Source organism: Copadichromis virginalis, linkage group LG3 (assembly GCF_057382275.1).
Source record: "Copadichromis virginalis isolate Kocher_CV1m ecotype Utaka linkage group LG3, C_Virginalis_male_GT1.1, whole genome shotgun sequence".
Lineage (NCBI taxonomy): Eukaryota > Metazoa > Chordata > Actinopteri > Cichliformes > Cichlidae > Copadichromis > Copadichromis virginalis.
In genome coordinates this window covers 58,630,064-58,647,978 of record NC_140620.1, presented here as the reverse complement: position 1 = coordinate 58,647,978, position 17,915 = coordinate 58,630,064, and the positions used below count along the sequence as shown (strand labels likewise).

The window sequence follows — 17,915 nt, the reverse complement described above, 5'->3', positions numbered from 1 at the left end:
ATTAATGGGGAGCTGCTTTTGGTCTTTTAATACACCCCTTCTCTGGATCAAAAGCGGTTCAATGACATGAAAATGAAAGGCTTACAGCACCAGGTATTCCCAGGCAGTCTCCCATCCAAGTACTAACCAAGCCCAGCCCTGCTTAGCTTCCGAGATCAGACGAGGTCAGGCGTGCTCACGGTGGTATGGCCGTAAGCTGCTGGCTCCAGCACAATGTCTCAATTTATGGATTCAAGTGATTAGGTGGCAAGTACCTGAAGTTACGAAGACAATGCTATAACCATACCTGCATGTTTGCATAATACCCTAACCCAAAGGCTCAGTTTGGCATTTATCCAACAGCACAGGCCCTGGATTGTTGAAGATGGCCTCAGGAACCAGCACAGGGCCTGGTGTGTTGTACATGGCCACAGCAAGGAGCACAGGGCCTGGTTTGGTGAAGATGGCCTCGGCCAGAAGCGCAGGGCCTGGTGTGGTGTAAGTCGCCTCAGCCAGAAGCCACAGGCACTGGTGTGGTGTAAGTGGCCTAAGCCAGAGCCACAGGCCCTGGTGTGGTGTAAGTGGCCTCAATAGCAAATAAGGCCCTGGTGTGATATGAGTGGCCTGAGCAAGAGCCACAGGCCCTGGTGTGGTGTAAGTGGCATGAGCAAGAGCCACAGGCCCTGGTGTGGTGTAAGTGGCCTGAGCAAGAGCCAGAGGCCCTGGTGTGGTGTAGGTGGCCTCAGCCAGCAGCCACAGGCCCTGGTGTGGTGTAGGTGGCCTCAGCCAGCAGCCACAAGCCCTTGTGTGGTGTAAGTGGCCTCAGCCAGCAGCCACAGGCCCTGGTGTGGTGTAAGTGGCCTCAGCCAGTGCCACAGGCCCTGGTGTGGTGTAAGTGGCCTGAGCAAGAGCCACAGACCATGGTGTGGTGTAATTGGCCTCAATAGCAACTAAGGCCCTGGTGTGGTGTAAGTGGCCTCAGCCAGCAGCCACAGGCCCTGGTGTGGTGTAAGTGGCCTCAGCCAGAGGCCACAGGCCCTGGTGTGGTGTAAGTGGCCTCAGCCAGAGCCACAGGCCCTGATGTGGTGTAAGTGGCCCCAGCCGGTCACTCAGGCCCTGGTGTGGTGTAGGTGGCATCAGCTAGCAGCACAAGACATTGGAAAACAGCCAAAAGCAATGTCGTTAATGTGCCCTCATTAATGGGCAGCTGCTTTTGGTCTTTTAATACACCCCTTCTCTGGATCAAAAGCGGTTCAATGACATGAAAATGAAAGGCTTACAGCACCAGGTATTCCCAGGCAGGCTCCCATCCAAGTACTAACCAAGCCCAGCCCTGCTCAGCTTCCGAGATCAGACGAGGTCGGGCGTGCTCAGGGTGGTATGGCCGTAAGCTGCTGGCCCCAGCACAATGTCTCAATTTATGGATTCAGGTGATTAGGTGGCAAGTACCTGAAGTTACGAAGACAATCCTATAACCCTACCTTCATGTTTGCATAATACCCTAACCCAAAGGCTCAGTTTAGCATTTATCCAACAGCACAGGCCCTGGATTGTTGAAGATGGCCTCAGGAACCAGCACAGGGCCTGGTGTGTTGTACATGGCCACAGCTAGCAGCACAGGGCCTGGTTTGGTGAAGATGGCCTCGGCCAGAAGCGCAGGGCCTGGTGTGATGTGAGTGGCCTGAGCAAGAGCCACAGGCCCTGGTGTGGTGTACGTGGCCTCAGCCAGCAGCCACAGGCCTGGTGTGGTGTAAGTCGCCTCAGCCAGAAGCCACAGGCCCTGGTGTGGTGTAAGTGGCCTCAGCCAGCAGCCACAGGCCCTGGTGTGGTGTAAGTGGCCTGAGCAAGAGCCACAGGCCCTGGTGTGGTGTAAGTGGCCTCAACCAGCAGCCACAGGCCCTGGTGTGGTGTAAGTGGCCTGAGCAAGTGCCACAGGCCCTGGTGTGGTGTAAGTGGCCTCAATAGCAAATAAGGCCCTGGTGTGGTGTAAGTGGCCTGAGCAAGAACCACAGGGCCTGGTTTGGTGAAGATGGCCTCGGCCAGAAGCGCAGGGCCTGGTGTGATGTGAGTGGCCTGAGCAAGAGCCACAGGCCCTGGTGTGGTGTAAGTGGCCTCAGCCAGCAGCCACAGGCCCTGGTGTGGTGTAAGTGGCCTCAGCCAGAAGCCACATGCACTGGTGTGGTGTAAGTGGCCTCAGCCAGCAGCAAAAGGGCCCTGGTGTGGTGTAGGTGGCCTCAGCCAGCAGCCACAGGCCCTGGTGTGGTGTAAGTGGCCTCAATAGCAACTAAGGCCCTGGTGTGGTGTAAGTGGCTTCAGCCAGCAGCCACAGGCCCTGGTGTGGTGTAAGTGGCCTCAGCCAGCAGCCACAGGCCCTGGTGTGGTGTAGGTGGCCTCAGCCAGCAGCCACAGGCCCTGGTGTGGTGTAAGTGGCCTCAATAGCAACTAAGGCCCTGGTGTGGTGTAAGTGGCTTCAGCCAGCAGCCACAGGCTCTGGTGTGGTGTAACTGGCCTCAGCCAGCAGCCACAGGCCCTGGTGTGGTGTAAGTGGCCTCAGCCAGAGCCACAGGCCCTGATGTGGTGTAAGTGGCCTCAGCCAGCAGCCACAGGCCCTGGTGTGGTGTAAGTGGCCTCAGCCAGTGCCACAGGCCCTGGTGTGGTGTAAGTGGCCTGAGCAAGAGCCACAGACCATGGTGTGGTGTAATTGGCCTCAATAGCAACTAAGGCCCTGGTGTGGTGTAAGTGGCCTCAGCCAGCAGCCACAGGCCCTGGTGTGGTGTAAGTGGCCTCAGCCAGCAGCCACAGGCCCTGGTGTGGTGTAAGTGGCCTCAGCCAGTGCCACAGGCCCTGGTGTGGTGTAATTGGCCTCAATAGCAACTAAGGCCCTGGTGTGGTGTAAGTGGCCTGAGCAAGAGCCACATACCCTGGTGTGGTGTAATTGGCCTCAATAGCAACTAAGGCCCTGGTGTGGTGTAGGTGGCCTCAGCCAGCAGCCACAGGCCCTGGTGTGGTGTAAGTGGCCTCAGCCAGAGCAACAGGCCCTGATGTGGTGTAAGTGGCCCCAGCCGGTCACTCAGGCCCTGGTGTGGTGTAGGTGGCATCAGCTAGCAGCCACAGGCCCTGGTGTGGTGTAAGTGGCCTCAGCCAGTGCCACAGGCCCTGGTGTGGTGTAAGTGGCCTGAGCAAGAGCCACAGACCCTGGTGTGGTGTAATTGGCCTCAATAGCAACTAAGGCCCTGGTGTGGTGTAGGTGGCCTCAGCCAGCAGCCACAGGCCCTGGTGTGGTGTAAGTGGCCTCAGCCAGCAGCCACAGGCCCTGGTGTGGTGTAAGTGGCATCAGCTAGCAGCACAAGACATTGGAAAACAGCCAAAAGCAATGTCGTTAATGTGCCCTCATTAATGGGGAGCTGCTTTTGGTCTTTTAATACACCCCTTCTCTGGATCAAAAGCGGTTCAATGACATGAAAATGAAAGGCTTACAGCACCAGGTATTCCCAGGCAGTCTCCCATCCAAGTACTAACCAAGCCCAGCCCTGCTTAGCTTCCGAGATCAGACGAGGTCAGGCGTGCTCACGGTGGTATGGCCGTAAGCTGCTGGCTCCAGCACAATGTCTCAATTTATGGATTCAAGTGATTAGGTGGCAAGTACCTGAAGTTACGAAGACAATGCTATAACCATACCTGCATGTTTGCATAATACCCTAACCCAAAGGCTCAGTTTGGCATTTATCCAACAGCACAGGCCCTGGATTGTTGAAGATGGCCTCAGGAACCAGCACAGGGCCTGGTGTGTTGTACATGGCCACAGCAAGGAGCACAGGGCCTGGTTTGGTGAAGATGGCCTCGGCCAGAAGCGCAGGGCCTGGTGTGGTGTAAGTCGCCTCAGCCAGAAGCCACAGGCACTGGTGTGGTGTAAGTGGCCTAAGCCAGAGCCACAGGCCCTGGTGTGGTGTAAGTGGCCTCAATAGCAAATAAGGCCCTGGTGTGGTGTAAGTGGCCTGAGCAAGAACCACAGGGCCTGGTTTGGTGAAGATGGCCTCGGCCAGAAGCACAGGGCCTGGTGTGATGTGAGTGGCCTGAGCAAGAGCCACAGGCCCTGGTGTGGTGTAAGTGGCCCCAGCCGGTCACTCAGGCCCTGGTGTGGTGTAGGTGGCCTCAATAGCAACTAAGGCCCTGGTGTGGTGTAAGTGGCTTCAGCCAGCAGCCACAGGCTCTGGTGTGGTGTAACTGGCCTCAATAGCAACTAAGGCCCTGGTGTGGTGTAAGTGGCTTCAGCCAGCAGCCACAGGCTCTGGTGTGGTGTAACTGGCCTCAGCCAGCAGCCACAGGCCCTGGTGTGGTGTAAGTGGCCTCAGCCAGAGCCACAGGCCCTGATGTGGTGTAAGTGGCCCCAGCCGGTCACTCAGGCCCTGGTGTGGTGTAGGTGGCATCAGCTAGCAGCACAAGACATTGGAAAACAGCCAAAAGCAGTGTCGTTAATGTGCCCTCATTAATGGGCAGCTGCTTTTGGTCTTTTAATACACCCCTTCTCTGGATCAAAAGCGGTTCAATGACATGAAAATGAAAGGCTTACAGCACCAGGTATTCCCAGGCAGTCTCCCATCCAAGTACTAACCAAGCCCAGCCCTGCTTAGCTTCCGAGATCAGACGAGGTCGGGCGTGCTCAGGGTGGTATGGCCGTAAGCTGCTGGCTCCAGCACAATGTCTCAATTTATGGATTCAAGTGATTAGGTGGCAAGTACCTGAAGTTACGAAGACAATGCTATAACCATACCTGCATGTTTGCATAATACCCTAACCCAAAGGCTCAGTTTGGCATTTATCCAACAGCACAGGCCCTGGATTGTTGAAGATGGCCTCAGGAACCAGCACAGGGCCTGGTGTGTTGTACATGGCCACAGCAAGGAGCACAGGGCCTGGTTTGGTGAAGATGGCCTCGGCCAGAAGCGCAGGGCCTGGTGTGATGTGAGTGGCCTGAGCAAGAGCCACAGGCCTTGGTGTGGTGTAAGTGGCCTCAGCCAGCAGCCACAGGCCCTGGTGTGGTGTAAGTCGCCTCAGCCAGAAGCCACAGGCACTGGTGTGGTGTAAGTGGCCTCAGCCAGCAGCAAAAGGGCCCTGGTGTGGTGTAAGTCGCCTCAGCCAGCAGCCACAGGCCCTGGTGTGGTGTAGGTGGCCTCAGCCAGCAGCCACAGGCCCTGGTGTGGTGTAAGTGGCCTCAGCCAGCAGCCACAGGCCCTGGTGTGGTGTAAGTGGCCTCAGCCAGCAGCCACAGGCCCTGGTGTGGTGTAAGTGGCCTCAGCCAGTGCCACAGGCCCTGGTGTGGTGTAAGTGGCCTGAGCAAGAGCCACAGACCCTGGTGTGGTGTAATTGGCCTCAGCCAGCAGCCACAGGCCCTGGTGTGGTGTAAGTCGCCTCAGACAGAAGCCACAGGCCCTGGTGTGGTGTAGGTGGCCTCAGCCACCAGCCACAGGCCCTGGTGTGGTGTAAGTGGCCTCAGCCAGCAGCCACAGGCCCTGGTGTGGTGTAAGTGGCCTCAGCCAGCAGCCACAGGCCCTGGTGTGGTGTAAGTGGCCTCAGCCAGTGCCACAGGCCCTGGTGTGGTGTAAGTGGCCTGAGCAAGAGCCACAGGCCCTGGTGTGGTGTAAGTGGCCTGAGCAAGAGCCACAGACCCTGGTGTGGTGTAATTGGCCTCAATAGCAACTAATGCCCTGGTGTGGTGTAGGTGGCCTCAGCCAGCAGCCACAGGCCCTGGTGTGGTGAAAGTGGCCTCAGCCAGAGCCACAGGCCCTGATGTGGTGTAAGTGGCCCCAGCCGGTCCCTCAGGCCCTTGTGTGGTGTAGGTTGCATCAGCTAGCAGCACAAGACATTGGAAAAGAGCCAAAAGCAGTGTCGTTAATGTGCCCTCATTAATGGGCAGCTGCTTTTGGTCTTTTAATACACCCCTTCTCTGGATCAAAAGCGGTTCAATGACATGAAAATCAAAGGCTTACAGTACCAGGTATTCCCAGGCAGTCTCCCATCCAAGTACTAACCAAGCCCAGCCCTGCTTAGCTTCCGAGATCAGACGAGGTCAGGCGTGCTCAGGGTGGTATGGCCGTAAGCTGCTGGCTCCAGCACAATGTCTCAATTTATGGATTCAAGTGATTAGGTGGCAAGTACCTGAAGTTACGAAGACAATGCTATAACCATACCTGCATGTTTGCATAATACCCTAACCCAAAGGCTCAGTTTGGCATTTATCCAACAGCACAGGCCCTGGATTGTTGAAGATGGCCTCAGGAACCAGCACAGGGCCTGATGTGTTGTACATGGCCACAGCAAGCAGCACAGGGCCTGGTTTGGTGAAGATGGCCTCGGCCAGAAGCACAGGGCCTGGTGTGATGTGAGTGGCCTGAGCAAGAGCCACAGGCCCTGGTGTGGTGTAAGTGGAATCAGCCAGCAGCCACAGGCCCTGGTGTGGTTTAAGTGGCCTGAGCCAGAGCCACAGGCCCTGGTGTGGTGTAACTGGCCTGAATAGCAAATAAGGCCCTGGTGTGGTGTAAGTGGCCTCAGCCAGAGCCACAGGCCCTGGTGTGGTGTAAGTGGCCTCAATAGCAACTAAGGCCCTGGTGTGGTGTAAGTGGCCTCAGCCAACAGCCACAGGCCCTGGTATGGTGTAAGTGGCCTCAGCCAGCAGCCACAGGCCCTGGTGTGGTGTAAGTGGCCAGAAGCGCAGGGCCTGGTGTGATGTGAGTGGCCTGAGCAAGAGCCACAGACCCTGGTGTGGTGTAATTGGCCTCAATAGCAACTAAGGCCCTGGTGTGGTGTATGTGGCCTCAGCCAGCAGCCACAGGCCCTGGTGTGGTGTAACTGGCCTCAGCCAGCAGCCACAGGCCCTGGTGTGGTGTAAGTGGCCTCAGCCAGAGCCACAGGCCCTGATGTGGTGTAAGTCGCCTCAGCTAGCAGCACAGGGCCTGGTTTGGTGAAGATGGCCTCGGCCAGAAGCGCAGGGCCTGGTGTGATGTGAGTGGCCTGAGCAAGAGCCACAGGCCCTGGTGTGTTGTAAGTGGCCTCAGCCAGCAGCCACAGGCCCTGGTGTGGTGTAGGTGGCCTCAGCCAGCAGCCACAGGCCCTGGTGTGGTGTAAGTGGCCTCAGCCAGTGCCACAGGCCCTGGTGTGGTGTAATTGGCCTCAATAGCAACTAAGGCCCTGGTGTGGTGTAAGTGGCCTGAGCAAGAGCCACATACCCTGGTGTGGTGTAATTGGCCTCAATAGCAACTAAGGCCCTGGTGTGGTGTAGGTGGCCTCAGCCAGCAGCCACAGGCCCTGGTGTGGTGTAAGTGGCCTCAGCCAGAGCAACAGGCCCTGATGTGGTGTAAGTGGCCCAAGCCGGTCACTCAGGCCCTGGTGTGGTGTAGGTGGCATCAGCTAGCAGCACAAGACATTGGAAAACAGCCAAAAGCAATGTCGTTAATGTGCCCTCATTAATGGGGAGCTGCTTCTGGTCTTTTAATACACCCCTTCTCTGGATCAAAAGCGGTTCAATGACATGAAAATGCAAGGCTTACAGCACCAGGTATTGCCAGGAAGTCTCCCATCCAAGTACTAAACAAGCCCAGCCCTGCTTAGCTTCCGAGATCAGACGAGGTCGGGCGTGCTCAGGGTGGTATGGCCGTAAGCTGCTGGCCCCAGCACAATGTCTCAATTTATGGATTCAAGTGATTAGGTGGCAAGTACCTGAAGTTACGAAGACAATCCTATAACCATACCTGCATGTTTGCATAATACCCTAACCAAAAGGCTCAGTTTGGCATTTATCCAACAGCACAGGCCCTGGATTGTTGAAGATGGCCTCAAGAACCAGCAAAGGACCTGGTGTGTTTTACATGGCCACAGCAAGCAGCACAGGGCCTGGTTTGGTGAAGATGGCCTCAGCAAGCAGCCACAGGCCCTGGTTTGGTGTAAGTGGCCTCAGCTAGCAGCCACAGGCCCTGGTGTGGTGTGAGTGGCCTCAGCCAGCAGCCACAGGCCCTGGTGTGGTCTAAGTGGCCTCAGCCAGTGCCACAGGCCCTGGTGTGGTGTAAGTGGCCTGAGCAAGAGCCACAGGCCCTGGTGTGGTGTAAGTGGCCTCAGCCAGCAGCCACAGGCCCTGGTGTGGTGTAAGTGGCCTGAGCAAGTGCCACAGGCCCTGGTGTGGTGTAAGTGGCCTAAGCAAGAGCCACAGGCCCTGGTGTGGTGTAAGTGGCCTCAATAGCAAATAAGGCCCTGGTGTGGTGTAAGTGGCCTGAGCAAGAACCACAGGGCCTGGTTTGGTGAAGATGGCCTCGGCCAGAAGCGCAGGGCCTGGTGTGATGTGAGTGGCCTGAGCAAGAGCCACAGGCCCTGGTGTGGTGTAAGTGGCCTCAGCCAGCAGCCACAGGCCCTGGTGTGGTGTAATTGGCCTCAGCCAGAAGCCACAGGCACTGGTGTGGTGTAAGTGGCCTCAGCCAGCAGCAAAAGGGCCCTGGTGTGGTGTAGGTGGCCTCAGCCAGCAGCCACAGGCCCTGGTGTGGTGTAAGTGGCCTCAATAGCAACTAAGGCCCTGGTGTGGTGTAAGTGGCTTCAGCCAGCAGCCACAGGCCCTGGTGTGGTGTAAGTGGCCTCAGCCAGCAGCCACAGGCCCTGGTGTGGTGTAGGTGGCCTCAGCCAGCAGCCACAGGCCCTGGTGTGGTGTAAGTGGCCTCAATAGCAACTAAGGCCCTGGTGTGGTGTAAGTGGCTTCAGCCAGCAGCCACAGGCTCTGGTGTGGTGTAACTGGCCTCAGCCAGCAGCCACAGGCCCTGGTGTGGTGTAAGTGGCCACAGCCGGTCACTCAGGCCCTGGTGTGGTCTAAGTGGCCTCAGCCAGCAGCCACAGGCCCTGGTGTGGTGTAAGTGGCCTCAGCCAGTGCCACAGGCCCTGGTGTGGTGTAAGTGGCCTGAGCAAGAGCCACAGGCCCTGGTGTGGTGTAAGTGGCCTGAGCAAGAGCCACAGACCCTGGTGTGGTGTAATTGGCCTCAATAGCAACTAATGCCCTGGTGTGGTGTAGGTGGCCTCAGCCAGCAGCCACAGGCCCTGGTGTGGTGTAAGTGGAATGAGCAAGAGCCACAGGCCCTGGTGTGGTGTAAGTGGCCTGAGCAAGAGCCACAGACCCTGGTGTGGTGTAAGTGGCCTCAATAGCAAATAAGGCCCTGGTGTGGTGTAAGTGGCCTGAGCAAGAACCACAGGGCCTGGTTTGGTGAAGATGGCCTCGGCCAGAAGCGCAGGGCCTGGTGTGATGTGAGTGGCCTGAGCAAGAGCCACAGGCCCTGGTGTGGTGTAAGTGGCCTCAGCCAGCAGCCACAGGCCCTGGTGTGGTGTAAGTGGCCTCAGCCAGAAGCCACAGGCACTGGTGTGGTGTAAGTGGCCTCAGCCAGCAGCAAAAGGGCCCTGGTGTGGTGTAGGTGGCCTCAGCCAGCAGCCACAGGCCCTGGTGTGGTGTAAGTGGCCTCAATAGCAACTAAGGCCCTGGTGTGGTGTAAGTGGCTTCAGCCAGCAGCCACAGGCCCTGGTGTGGTGTAAGTGGCCTCAGCCAGCAGCCACAGGCCCTGGTGTGGTGTAGGTGGCCTCAGCCAGCAGCCACAGGCCCTGGTGTGGTGTAAGTGGCCTCAATAGCAACTAAGGCCCTGGTGTGGTGTAAGTGGCTTCAGCCAGCAGCCACAGGCTCTGGTGTGGTGTAACTGGCCTCAGCCAGCAGCCACAGGCCCTGATGTGGTGTAAGTGGCCCCAGCCGGTCACTCAGGCCCTGGTGTGGTGTAGGTGGCATCAGCCAGCAGCCACAGGCCCTGGTGTGGTGTAAGTCGCCTCAGCCAGAAGCCACAGGCACTGGTGTGGTGTAAGTGGCCTCAGCCAGCAGCAAAAGGGCCCTGGTGTGGTGTAAGTCGCCTCAGCCAGCAGCCACAGGCCCTGGTGTGGTGTAGGTGGCCTCAGCCAGCAGCCACAGGCCCTGGTGTGGTGTAAGTGGCCTCAGCCAGCAGCCACAGGCCCTGTTGTGGTGTAAGTGGCTTCAGCCAGCAGCCACAGGCCCTGGTGTGGTGTAAGTGGCCTCAGCCAGTGCCACAGGCCCTGGTGTGGTGTAAGTGGCCTGAGCAAGAGCCACAGACCCTGGTGTGGTATAATTGGCCTCAGCCAGCAGCCACAGGCCCTGGTGTGGTGTAAGTCGCCTCAGACAGAAGCCACAGGCACTGGTGTGGTGTAAGTGGCCTCAGCCAGCAGCAAAAGGGCCCTGGTGTGGTATAAGTCGCCTCAGCCAGCAGCCACAGGCCCTGGTGTGGTGTAGGTGGCCTCAGCCAGCAGCCACAGGCCCTGGTGTGGTGTAAGTGGCCTGAGCAAGAGCCACATACCCTGGTGTGGTGTAATTGGCCTCAATAGCAACTAATGCCCTGGTGTGGTGTAAGTGGCCTCAGCCAGCAGCCACAGGCCCTGGTGTGGTGTAAGTGGCCTCAGCCAGAGCCACAGGCCCTGATGTGGTGTAAGTGGCCCCAGCCGGTCACTCAGGCCCTGGTGTGGTGTAGGTGGCATCAGCTAGCAGCACAAGACATTGGAAAACAGCCAAAAGCAATGTCGTTAATGTGCCCTCATTAATGGGCAGCTGCTTTTGGTCTTTTAATACACCCCTTCTCTGGATCAAAAGCGGTTCAATGACATTAAAATGAAAGGCTTACAGCACCAGGTATTCCCAGGCAGTCTCCTATCCAAGTACTAACCAAGCCCAGCCCTGCTCAGCTTCCGAGATCAGACGAGGTCGGGCGTGCTCAGGGTGGTATGGCCGTAAGCTGCTGGGCCCAGCACAATGTCTCAATTTATGGATTCAGGTGATTAGGTGGCAAGTACCTGAAGTTACGAAGACAATCCTATAACCCTACCTTCATGTTTGCATAATACCCTAACCCAAAGGCTCAGTTTAGCATTTATCCAACAGCACAGGCCCTGGATTGTTGAAGATGGCCTCAGGAACCAGCACAGGGCCTGGTGTGTTGTACATGGCCACAGCTAGCAGCACAGGGCCTGGTTTGGTGAAGATGGCCTCGGCCAGAAGCGCAGGGCCTGGTGTGATGTGAGTGGCCTGAGCAAGAGCCACAGGCCCTGGTGTGGTGTAATTGGCCTCAATAGCAACTAAGGCCCTGGTGTGGTCTAAGTGGCCTGAGCAAGAGCCACATACCCTGGTGTGGTGTAATTGGCCTCAATAGCAACTAAGGCCCTGGTGTGGTGTAGGTGGCCTCAGCCAGCAGCCACAGGCCCTGGTGTGGTGTAAGTGGCCTCAGCCAGAGCAACAGGCCCTGATGTGGTGTAAGTGGCCCCAGCCGGTCACTCAGGCCCTGGTGTGGTGTAGGTGGCATCAGCTAGCAGCACAAGACATTGGAAAACAGCCAAAAGCAATGTCGTTAATGTGCCCTCATTAATGGGGAGCTGCTTCTGGTCTTTTAATACACCCCTTCTCTGGATCAAAAGCGGTTCAATGACATGAAAATGAAAGGCTTACAGCACCAGGTATTCCCAGGCAGTCTCCCATCCAAGTACTAACCAAGCCCAGCCCTGCTTAGCTTCCGAGATCAGACGAGGTCGGGCGTGCTCAGGGTGGTATGGCCGTAAGCTGCTGGCCCCAGCACAATGTCTCAATTTATGGATTCAAGTGATTAGGTGGCAAGTACCTGAAGTTACGAAGACAATCCTATAACCATACCTGCATGTTTGCATAATACCCTAACCAAAAGGCTCAGTTTGGCATTTATCCAACAGCACAGGCCCTGGATTGTTGAAGATGGCCTCAAGAACCAGCACAGGACCTGGTGTGTTTTACATGGCCACAGCAAGCAGCACAGGGCCTGGTTTGGTGAAGATGGCCTCAGCAGGCAGCCACAGGCCCTGGTTTGGTGTAAGTGGCCTCAGCTAGCAGCCACAGGCCCTGGTGTGGTGTGAGTGGCCTCAGCCAGCAGCCACAGGCCCTGGTGTGGTCTAAGTGGCCTCAGCCAGTGCCACAGGCCCTGGTGTGGTGTAAGTGGCCTAAGCCAGAGCCACAGGCCCTGGTGTGGTGTAAGTGGCCTCAATAGCAAATAAGGCCCTGGTGTGGTGTAAGTGGCCTGAGCAAGAACCACAGGGCCTGGTTTGGTGAAGATGGCCTCGGCCAGAAGCGCAGGGCCTGGTGTGATGTGAGTGGCCTGAGCAAGAGCCACAGGCCCTGGTGTGGTGTAAGTGGCCTCATTCAGCAGCCACAGGCCCTGGTGTGGTGTAAGTGGCCTCAGCCAGGAGCCACATGCACTGGTGTGGTGTAAGTGGCCTCAGCCAGCAGCAAAAGGGCCCTGGTGTGGTGTAGGTGGCCTCAGCCAGCAGCCACAGGCCCTGGTGTGGTGTAAGTGGCATCAATAGCAACTAAGGCCCTGGTGTGGTGTAGGTGGCCTCAGCCAGCAGCCACAGGCCCTGGTGTGGTGTAAGTGGCCTCAGCCAGAGCAACAGGCCCTGATGTGGTGTAAGTGGCCCCAGCCGGTCACTCAGGCCCTGGTGTGGTGTAGGTGGCATCAGCTAGCAGCCACAGGCCCTGGTGTGGTGTAAGTGGCCTCAGCCAGTGCCACAGGCCCTGGTGTGGTGTAAGTGGCCTGAGCAAGAGCCACAGACCCTGGTGTGGTGTAATTGGCCTCAATAGCAACTAAGGCCCTGGTGTGGTGTAGGTGGCCTCAGCCAGCAGCCACAGGCCCTGGTGTGGTGTAAGTGGCCTCAGCCAGCAGCCACAGGCCCTGGTGTGGTGTAAGTGGCATCAGCTAGCAGCACAAGACATTGGAAAACAGCCAAAAGCAATGTCGTTAATGTGCCCTCATTAATGGGGAGCTGCTTTTGGTCTTTTAATACACCCCTTCTCTGGATCAAAAGCGGTTCAATGACATGAAAATGAAAGGCTTACAGCACCAGGTATTCCCAGGCAGTCTCCCATCCAAGTACTAACCAAGCCCAGCCCTGCTTAGCTTCCGAGATCAGACGAGGTCGGGCGTGCTCACGGTGGTATGGCCGAAAGCTGCTGGCTCCAGCACAATGTCTCAATTTATGGATTCAAGTGATTAGGTGGCAAGTACCTGAAGTTACGAAGACAATCCTATAACCATACCTGCATGTTTGCATAATACCCTAACCCAAAGGCTCAGTTTGGCATTTATCCAACAGCACAGGCCCTGGATTGTTGAAGATGGCCTCAAGAACCAGCACAGGACCTGGTGTGTTTTACATGGCCACAGCAAGCAGCACAGGGCCTGGTTTGGTGAAGATGGCCTCAGCAAGCAGCCACAGGCCCTGGTTTGGTGTAAGTGGCCTCAGCCAGCAGCCACAGGCCCTGGTGTGGTGTAAGTGGCCTCAGCCAGCAGCCACAGGCCCTGGTGTGGTCTAAGTGGCCTCAGCCAGTGCCACAGGCCCTGGTGTGGTGTAAGTGGCCTGAGTAAGAGCCACAGGCCCTGGTGTGGTGTAAGTGGCCTCAGCCAGCAGCCACAGGCCCTGGTGTGGTGTAAGTGGCCTGAGCAAGTGCCACAGGCCCTGGTGTGGTGTAAGTGGCCTAAGCCAGAGCCACAGGCCCTGGTGTGGTGTAAGTGGCCTGAGCAAGAGCCACAGGGCCTGGTTTGGTGAAGATGGCCTCGGCCAGAAGCGCAGGGCCTGGTGTGATGTGAGTGGCCTGAGCAAGAGCCACAGGCCCTGGTGTGGTGTAAGTGGCCTCAGCCAGCAGCCACAGGCCCTGGTGTGGTGTAAGTCGCCTCAGCCAGAAGCCACAGGCACTGGTGTGGTGTAAGTGGCCTCAGCCAGCAGCAAAAGGGCCCTGGTGTGGTGTAAGTCGCCTCAGCCAGCAGCCACAGGCCCTGGTGTGGTGTAGATGGCCTCAGCCAGCAGCCACAGGCCCTGGTGTGGTGTAAGTGGCCTCAGCCAGCAGCCACAGGCCCTGGTGTGGTCTAAGTGGCCTCAGCCAGAAGCACAGGGCCTGGTGTGATATGAGTGGCCTCAGCAAGAGCCACAGGCCCTGGTGTGGTGTAAGTGGCCTGAGCAAGAGCCACAGGCCCTGGTGTGGTGTAAGTGGCCTGAGCAAGAGCCACAGGCCCTGGTGTGGTGTAGGTGGCCTCAGCCAGCAGCCACAGGCCCTGGTGTGGTGTAGGTGGCCTCAGCCAGCAGCCACAAGCCCTTGTGTGGTGTAAGTGGCCTCAGCCAGCAGCCACAGGCCCTGGTGTGGTGTAAGTGGCCTCGGCCAGTGCCACAGGCCCTGGTGTGGTGTAAGTGGCCTGAGCAAGAGCCACAGACCATGGTGTGGTGTAATTGGCCTCAATAGCAACTAAGGCCCTGGTGTGGTGTAAGTGGCCTCAGCCAGAGCCACAGGCCCTGATGTGGTGTAAGTGGCCCCAGCCGGTCACTCAGGCCCTGGTGTGGTGTAAGTGGCCTGAGCAAGAGCCACAGGCCCTGGTGTGGTGTAAGTGGCCTCAGCCAGCAGCCACAGGCCCTGGTGTGGTGTAAGTGGCCTGAGCAAGTGCCACAGGCCCTGGTGTGGTGTAAGTGGCCTGAGCAAGTGCCACAGGCCCTGGTGTGGTGTAAGTGGCCTCAATAGCAAATAAGGCCCTGGTGTGGTGTAAGTGGCCTGAGCAAGAACCACAGGGCCTGGTTTGGTGAAGATGGCCTCGGCCAGAAGCGCAGGGCCTGGTGTGATGTGAGTGGCCTGAGCAAGAGCCACAGGCCCTGGTGTGGTGTAAGTGGCCTCAGCCAGCAGCCACAGGCCCTGGTGTGGTGTAAGTGGCCTCAGCCAGAAGCCACAGGCACTGGTGTGGTGTAAGTGGCCTCAGCCAGCAGCAAAAGGGCCCTGGTGTGGTGTAGGTGGCCTCAGCCAGCAGCCACAGGCCCTGGTGTGGTGTAAGTGGCCTCAATAGCAACTAAGGCCCTGGTGTGGTGTAAGTGGCCTGAGCCAGAGCCACAGGCCCTGGTGTGGTGTAACTGGCCTGAATAGCAAATAAGGCCCTGGTGTGGTGTAAGTGGCCTCAGCCAGAGCCACAGGCCCTGGTGTGGTGTAAGTGGCCTCAATAGCAACTAAGGCCCTGGTGTGGTGTAAGTGGCCTCAGCCAACAGCCACAGGCCCTGGTATGGTGTAAGTGGCCTCAGCCAGCAGCCACAGGCCCTGGTGTGGTGTAAGTGGCCAGAAGCGCAGGGCCTGGTGTGATGTGAGTGGCCTGAGCAAGAGCCACAGACCCTGGTGTGGTGTAATTGGCCTCAATAGCAACTAAGGCCCTGGTGTGGTGTATGTGGCCTCAGCCAGCAGCCACAGGCCCTGGTGTGGTGTAAGTGGCCTCAGCCAGAGCCACAGGCCCTGATGTGGTGTAAGTCGCCTCAGCTAGCAGCACAGGGCCTGGTTTGGTGAAGATGGCCTCGGCCAGAAGCGCAGGGCCTGGTGTGATGTGAGTGGCCTGAGCAAGAGCCACAGGCCCTGGTGTGTTGTAAGTGGCCTCAGCCAGCAGCCACAGGCCCTGGTGTGGTGTAGGTGGCCTCAGCCAGCAGCCACAGGCCCTGGTGTGGTGTAAGTGGCCTCAGCCAGTGCCACAGGCCCTGGTGTGGTGTAATTGGCCTCAATAGCAACTAAGGCCCTGGTGTGGTGTAAGTGGCCTGAGCAAGAGCCACATACCCTGGTGTGGTGTAATTGGCCTCAATAGCAACTAAGGCCCTGGTGTGGTGTAGGTGGCCTCAGCCAGCAGCCACAGGCCCTGGTGTGGTGTAAGTGGCCTCAGCCAGAGCAACAGGCCCTGATGTGGTGTAAGTGGCCCAAGCCGGTCACTCAGGCCCTGGTGTGGTGTAGGTGGCATCAGCTAGCAGCACAAGACATTGGAAAACAGCCAAAAGCAATGTCGTTAATGTGCCCTCATTAATGGGGAGCTGCTTCTGGTCTTTTAATACACCCCTTCTCTGGATCAAAAGCGGTTCAATGACATGAAAATGAAAGGCTTACAGCACCAGGTATTGCCAGGAAGTCTCCCATCCAAGTACTAAACAAGCCCAGCCCTGCTTAGCTTCCGAGATCAGACGAGGTCGGGCGTGCTCAGGGTGGTATGGCCGTAAGCTGCTGGCCCCAGCACAATGTCTCAATTTATGGATTCAAGTGATTAGGTGGCAAGTACCTGAAGTTACGAAGACAATCCTATAACCATACCTGCATGTTTGCATAATACCCTAACCAAAAGGCTCAGTTTGGCATTTATCCAACAGCACAGGCCCTGGATTGTTGAAGATGGCCTCAAGAACCAGCACAGGACCTGGTGTGTTTTACATGGCCACAGCAAGCAGCACAGGGCCTGGTTTGGTGAAGATGGCCTCAGCAAGCAGCCACAGGCCCTGGTTTGGTGTAAGTGGCCTCAGCTAGCAGCCACAGGCCCTGGTGTGGTGTGAGTGGCCTCAGCCAGCAGCCACAGGCCCTGGTGTGGTCTAAGTGGCCTCAGCCAGTGCCACAGGCCCTGGTGTGGTGTAAGTGGCCTGAGCAAGAGCCACAGGCCCTGGTGTGGTGTAAGTGGCCTCAGCCAGCAGCCACAGGCCCTGGTGTGGTGTAAGTGGCCTGAGCAAGTGCCACAGGCCCTGGTGTGGTGTAAGTGGCCTAAGCAAGAGCCACAGGCCCTGGTGTGGTGTAAGTGGCCTCAATAGCAAATAAGGCCCTGGTGTGGTGTAAGTGGCCTGAGCAAGAACCACAGGGCCTGGTTTGGTGAAGATGGCCTCGGCCAGAAGCGCAGGGCCTGGTGTGATGTGAGTGGCCTGAGCAAGAGCCACAGGCCCTGGTGTGGTGTAAGTGGCCTCAGCCAGCAGCCACAGGCCCTGGTGTGGTGTAATTGGCCTCAGCCAGAAGCCACAGGCACTGGTGTGGTGTAAGTGGCCTCAGCCAGCAGCAAAAGGGCCCTGGTGTGGTGTAGGTGGCCTCAGCCAGCAGCCACAGGCCCTGGTGTGGTGTAAGTGGCCTCAATAGCAACTAAGGCCCTGGTGTGGTGTAAGTGGCTTCAGCCAGCAGCCACAGGCCCTGGTGTGGTGTAAGTGGCCTCAGCCAGCAGCCACAGGCCCTGGTGTGGTGTAGGTGGCCTCAGCCAGCAGCCACAGGCCCTGGTGTGGTGTAAGTGGCCTCAATAGCAACTAAGGCCCTGGTGTGGTGTAAGTGGCTTCAGCCAGCAGCCACAGGCTCTGGTGTGGTGTAACTGGCCTCAGCCAGCAGCCACAGGCCCTGGTGTGGTGTAAGTGGCCACAGCCGGTCACTCAGGCCCTGGTGTGGTGTAAGTGGCCTCAGCCAGCAGCCACAGGCCCTGGTGTGGTGTAAGTGGCCTCAGCCAGTGCCACAGGCCCTGGTGTGGTGTAAGTGGCCTGAGCAAGAGCCACAGGCCCTGGTGTGGTGTAAGTGGCCTGAGCAAGAGCCACAGACCCTGGTGTGGTGTAATTGGCCTCAATAGCAACTAATGCCCTGGTGTGGTGTAGGTGGCCTCAGCCAGCAGCCACAGGCCCTGGTGTGGTGTAAGTGGAATGAGCAAGAGCCACAGGCCCTGGTGTGGTGTAAGTGGCCTGAGCAAGAGCCACAGACCCTGGTGTGGTGTAAGTGGCCTCAATAGCAAATAAGGCCCTGGTGTGGTGTAAGTGGCCTGAGCAAGAACCACAGGGCCTGGTTTGGTGAAGATGGCCTCGGCCAGAAGCGCAGGGCCTGGTGTGATGTGAGTGGCCTGAGCAAGAGCCACAGGCCCTGGTGTGGTGTAAGTGGCCTCAGCCAGCAGCCACAGGCCCTGGTGTGGTGTAAGTGGCCTCAGCCAGAAGCCACAGGCACTGGTGTGGTGTAAGTGGCCTCAGCCAGCAGCAAAAGGGCCCTGGTGTGGTGTAGGTGGCCTCAGCCAGCAGCCACAGGCCCTGGTGTGGTGTAAGTGGCCTCAATAGCAACTAAG

General features: G+C 57.8%; 2 non-coding genes and 8 pseudogenes across 2 annotated transcripts; all 10 read right to left on the bottom strand.

The window, feature by feature from the left end:
• Positions 1 to 78: 78 nt before the first annotated feature.
• On the bottom strand, positions 79 to 197 carry LOC146715963 (5S ribosomal RNA; annotated as a pseudogene).
• A 1,055-nt stretch (positions 198 to 1,252) lies between these two features.
• Positions 1,253 to 1,371, bottom strand: LOC146715962 (5S ribosomal RNA; annotated as a pseudogene).
• A 2,078-nt stretch (positions 1,372 to 3,449) lies between these two features.
• LOC146715961 (5S ribosomal RNA) lies at positions 3,450 to 3,568 on the bottom strand (annotated as a pseudogene).
• A 974-nt stretch (positions 3,569 to 4,542) lies between these two features.
• On the bottom strand, positions 4,543 to 4,661 carry LOC146715960 (5S ribosomal RNA). Its single transcript, XR_014919627.1, has one exon. It is a non-coding gene; the product is annotated as a 5S ribosomal RNA (ribosomal RNA).
• A 1,298-nt stretch (positions 4,662 to 5,959) lies between these two features.
• On the bottom strand, positions 5,960 to 6,078 carry LOC146715959 (5S ribosomal RNA; annotated as a pseudogene).
• A 1,438-nt stretch (positions 6,079 to 7,516) lies between these two features.
• Positions 7,517 to 7,635, bottom strand: LOC146715958 (5S ribosomal RNA; annotated as a pseudogene).
• Positions 7,636 to 10,669: 3,034 nt separating this feature from the next.
• On the bottom strand, positions 10,670 to 10,788 carry LOC146715957 (5S ribosomal RNA; annotated as a pseudogene).
• Positions 10,789 to 11,487: 699 nt separating this feature from the next.
• Positions 11,488 to 11,606, bottom strand: LOC146715956 (5S ribosomal RNA). Its single transcript, XR_014919626.1, has one exon. It is a non-coding gene; the product is annotated as a 5S ribosomal RNA (ribosomal RNA).
• Positions 11,607 to 12,900: 1,294 nt separating this feature from the next.
• LOC146715955 (5S ribosomal RNA) lies at positions 12,901 to 13,019 on the bottom strand (annotated as a pseudogene).
• Positions 13,020 to 15,954: 2,935 nt separating this feature from the next.
• Positions 15,955 to 16,073, bottom strand: LOC146715954 (5S ribosomal RNA; annotated as a pseudogene).
• Positions 16,074 to 17,915: the final 1,842 nt, after the last annotated feature.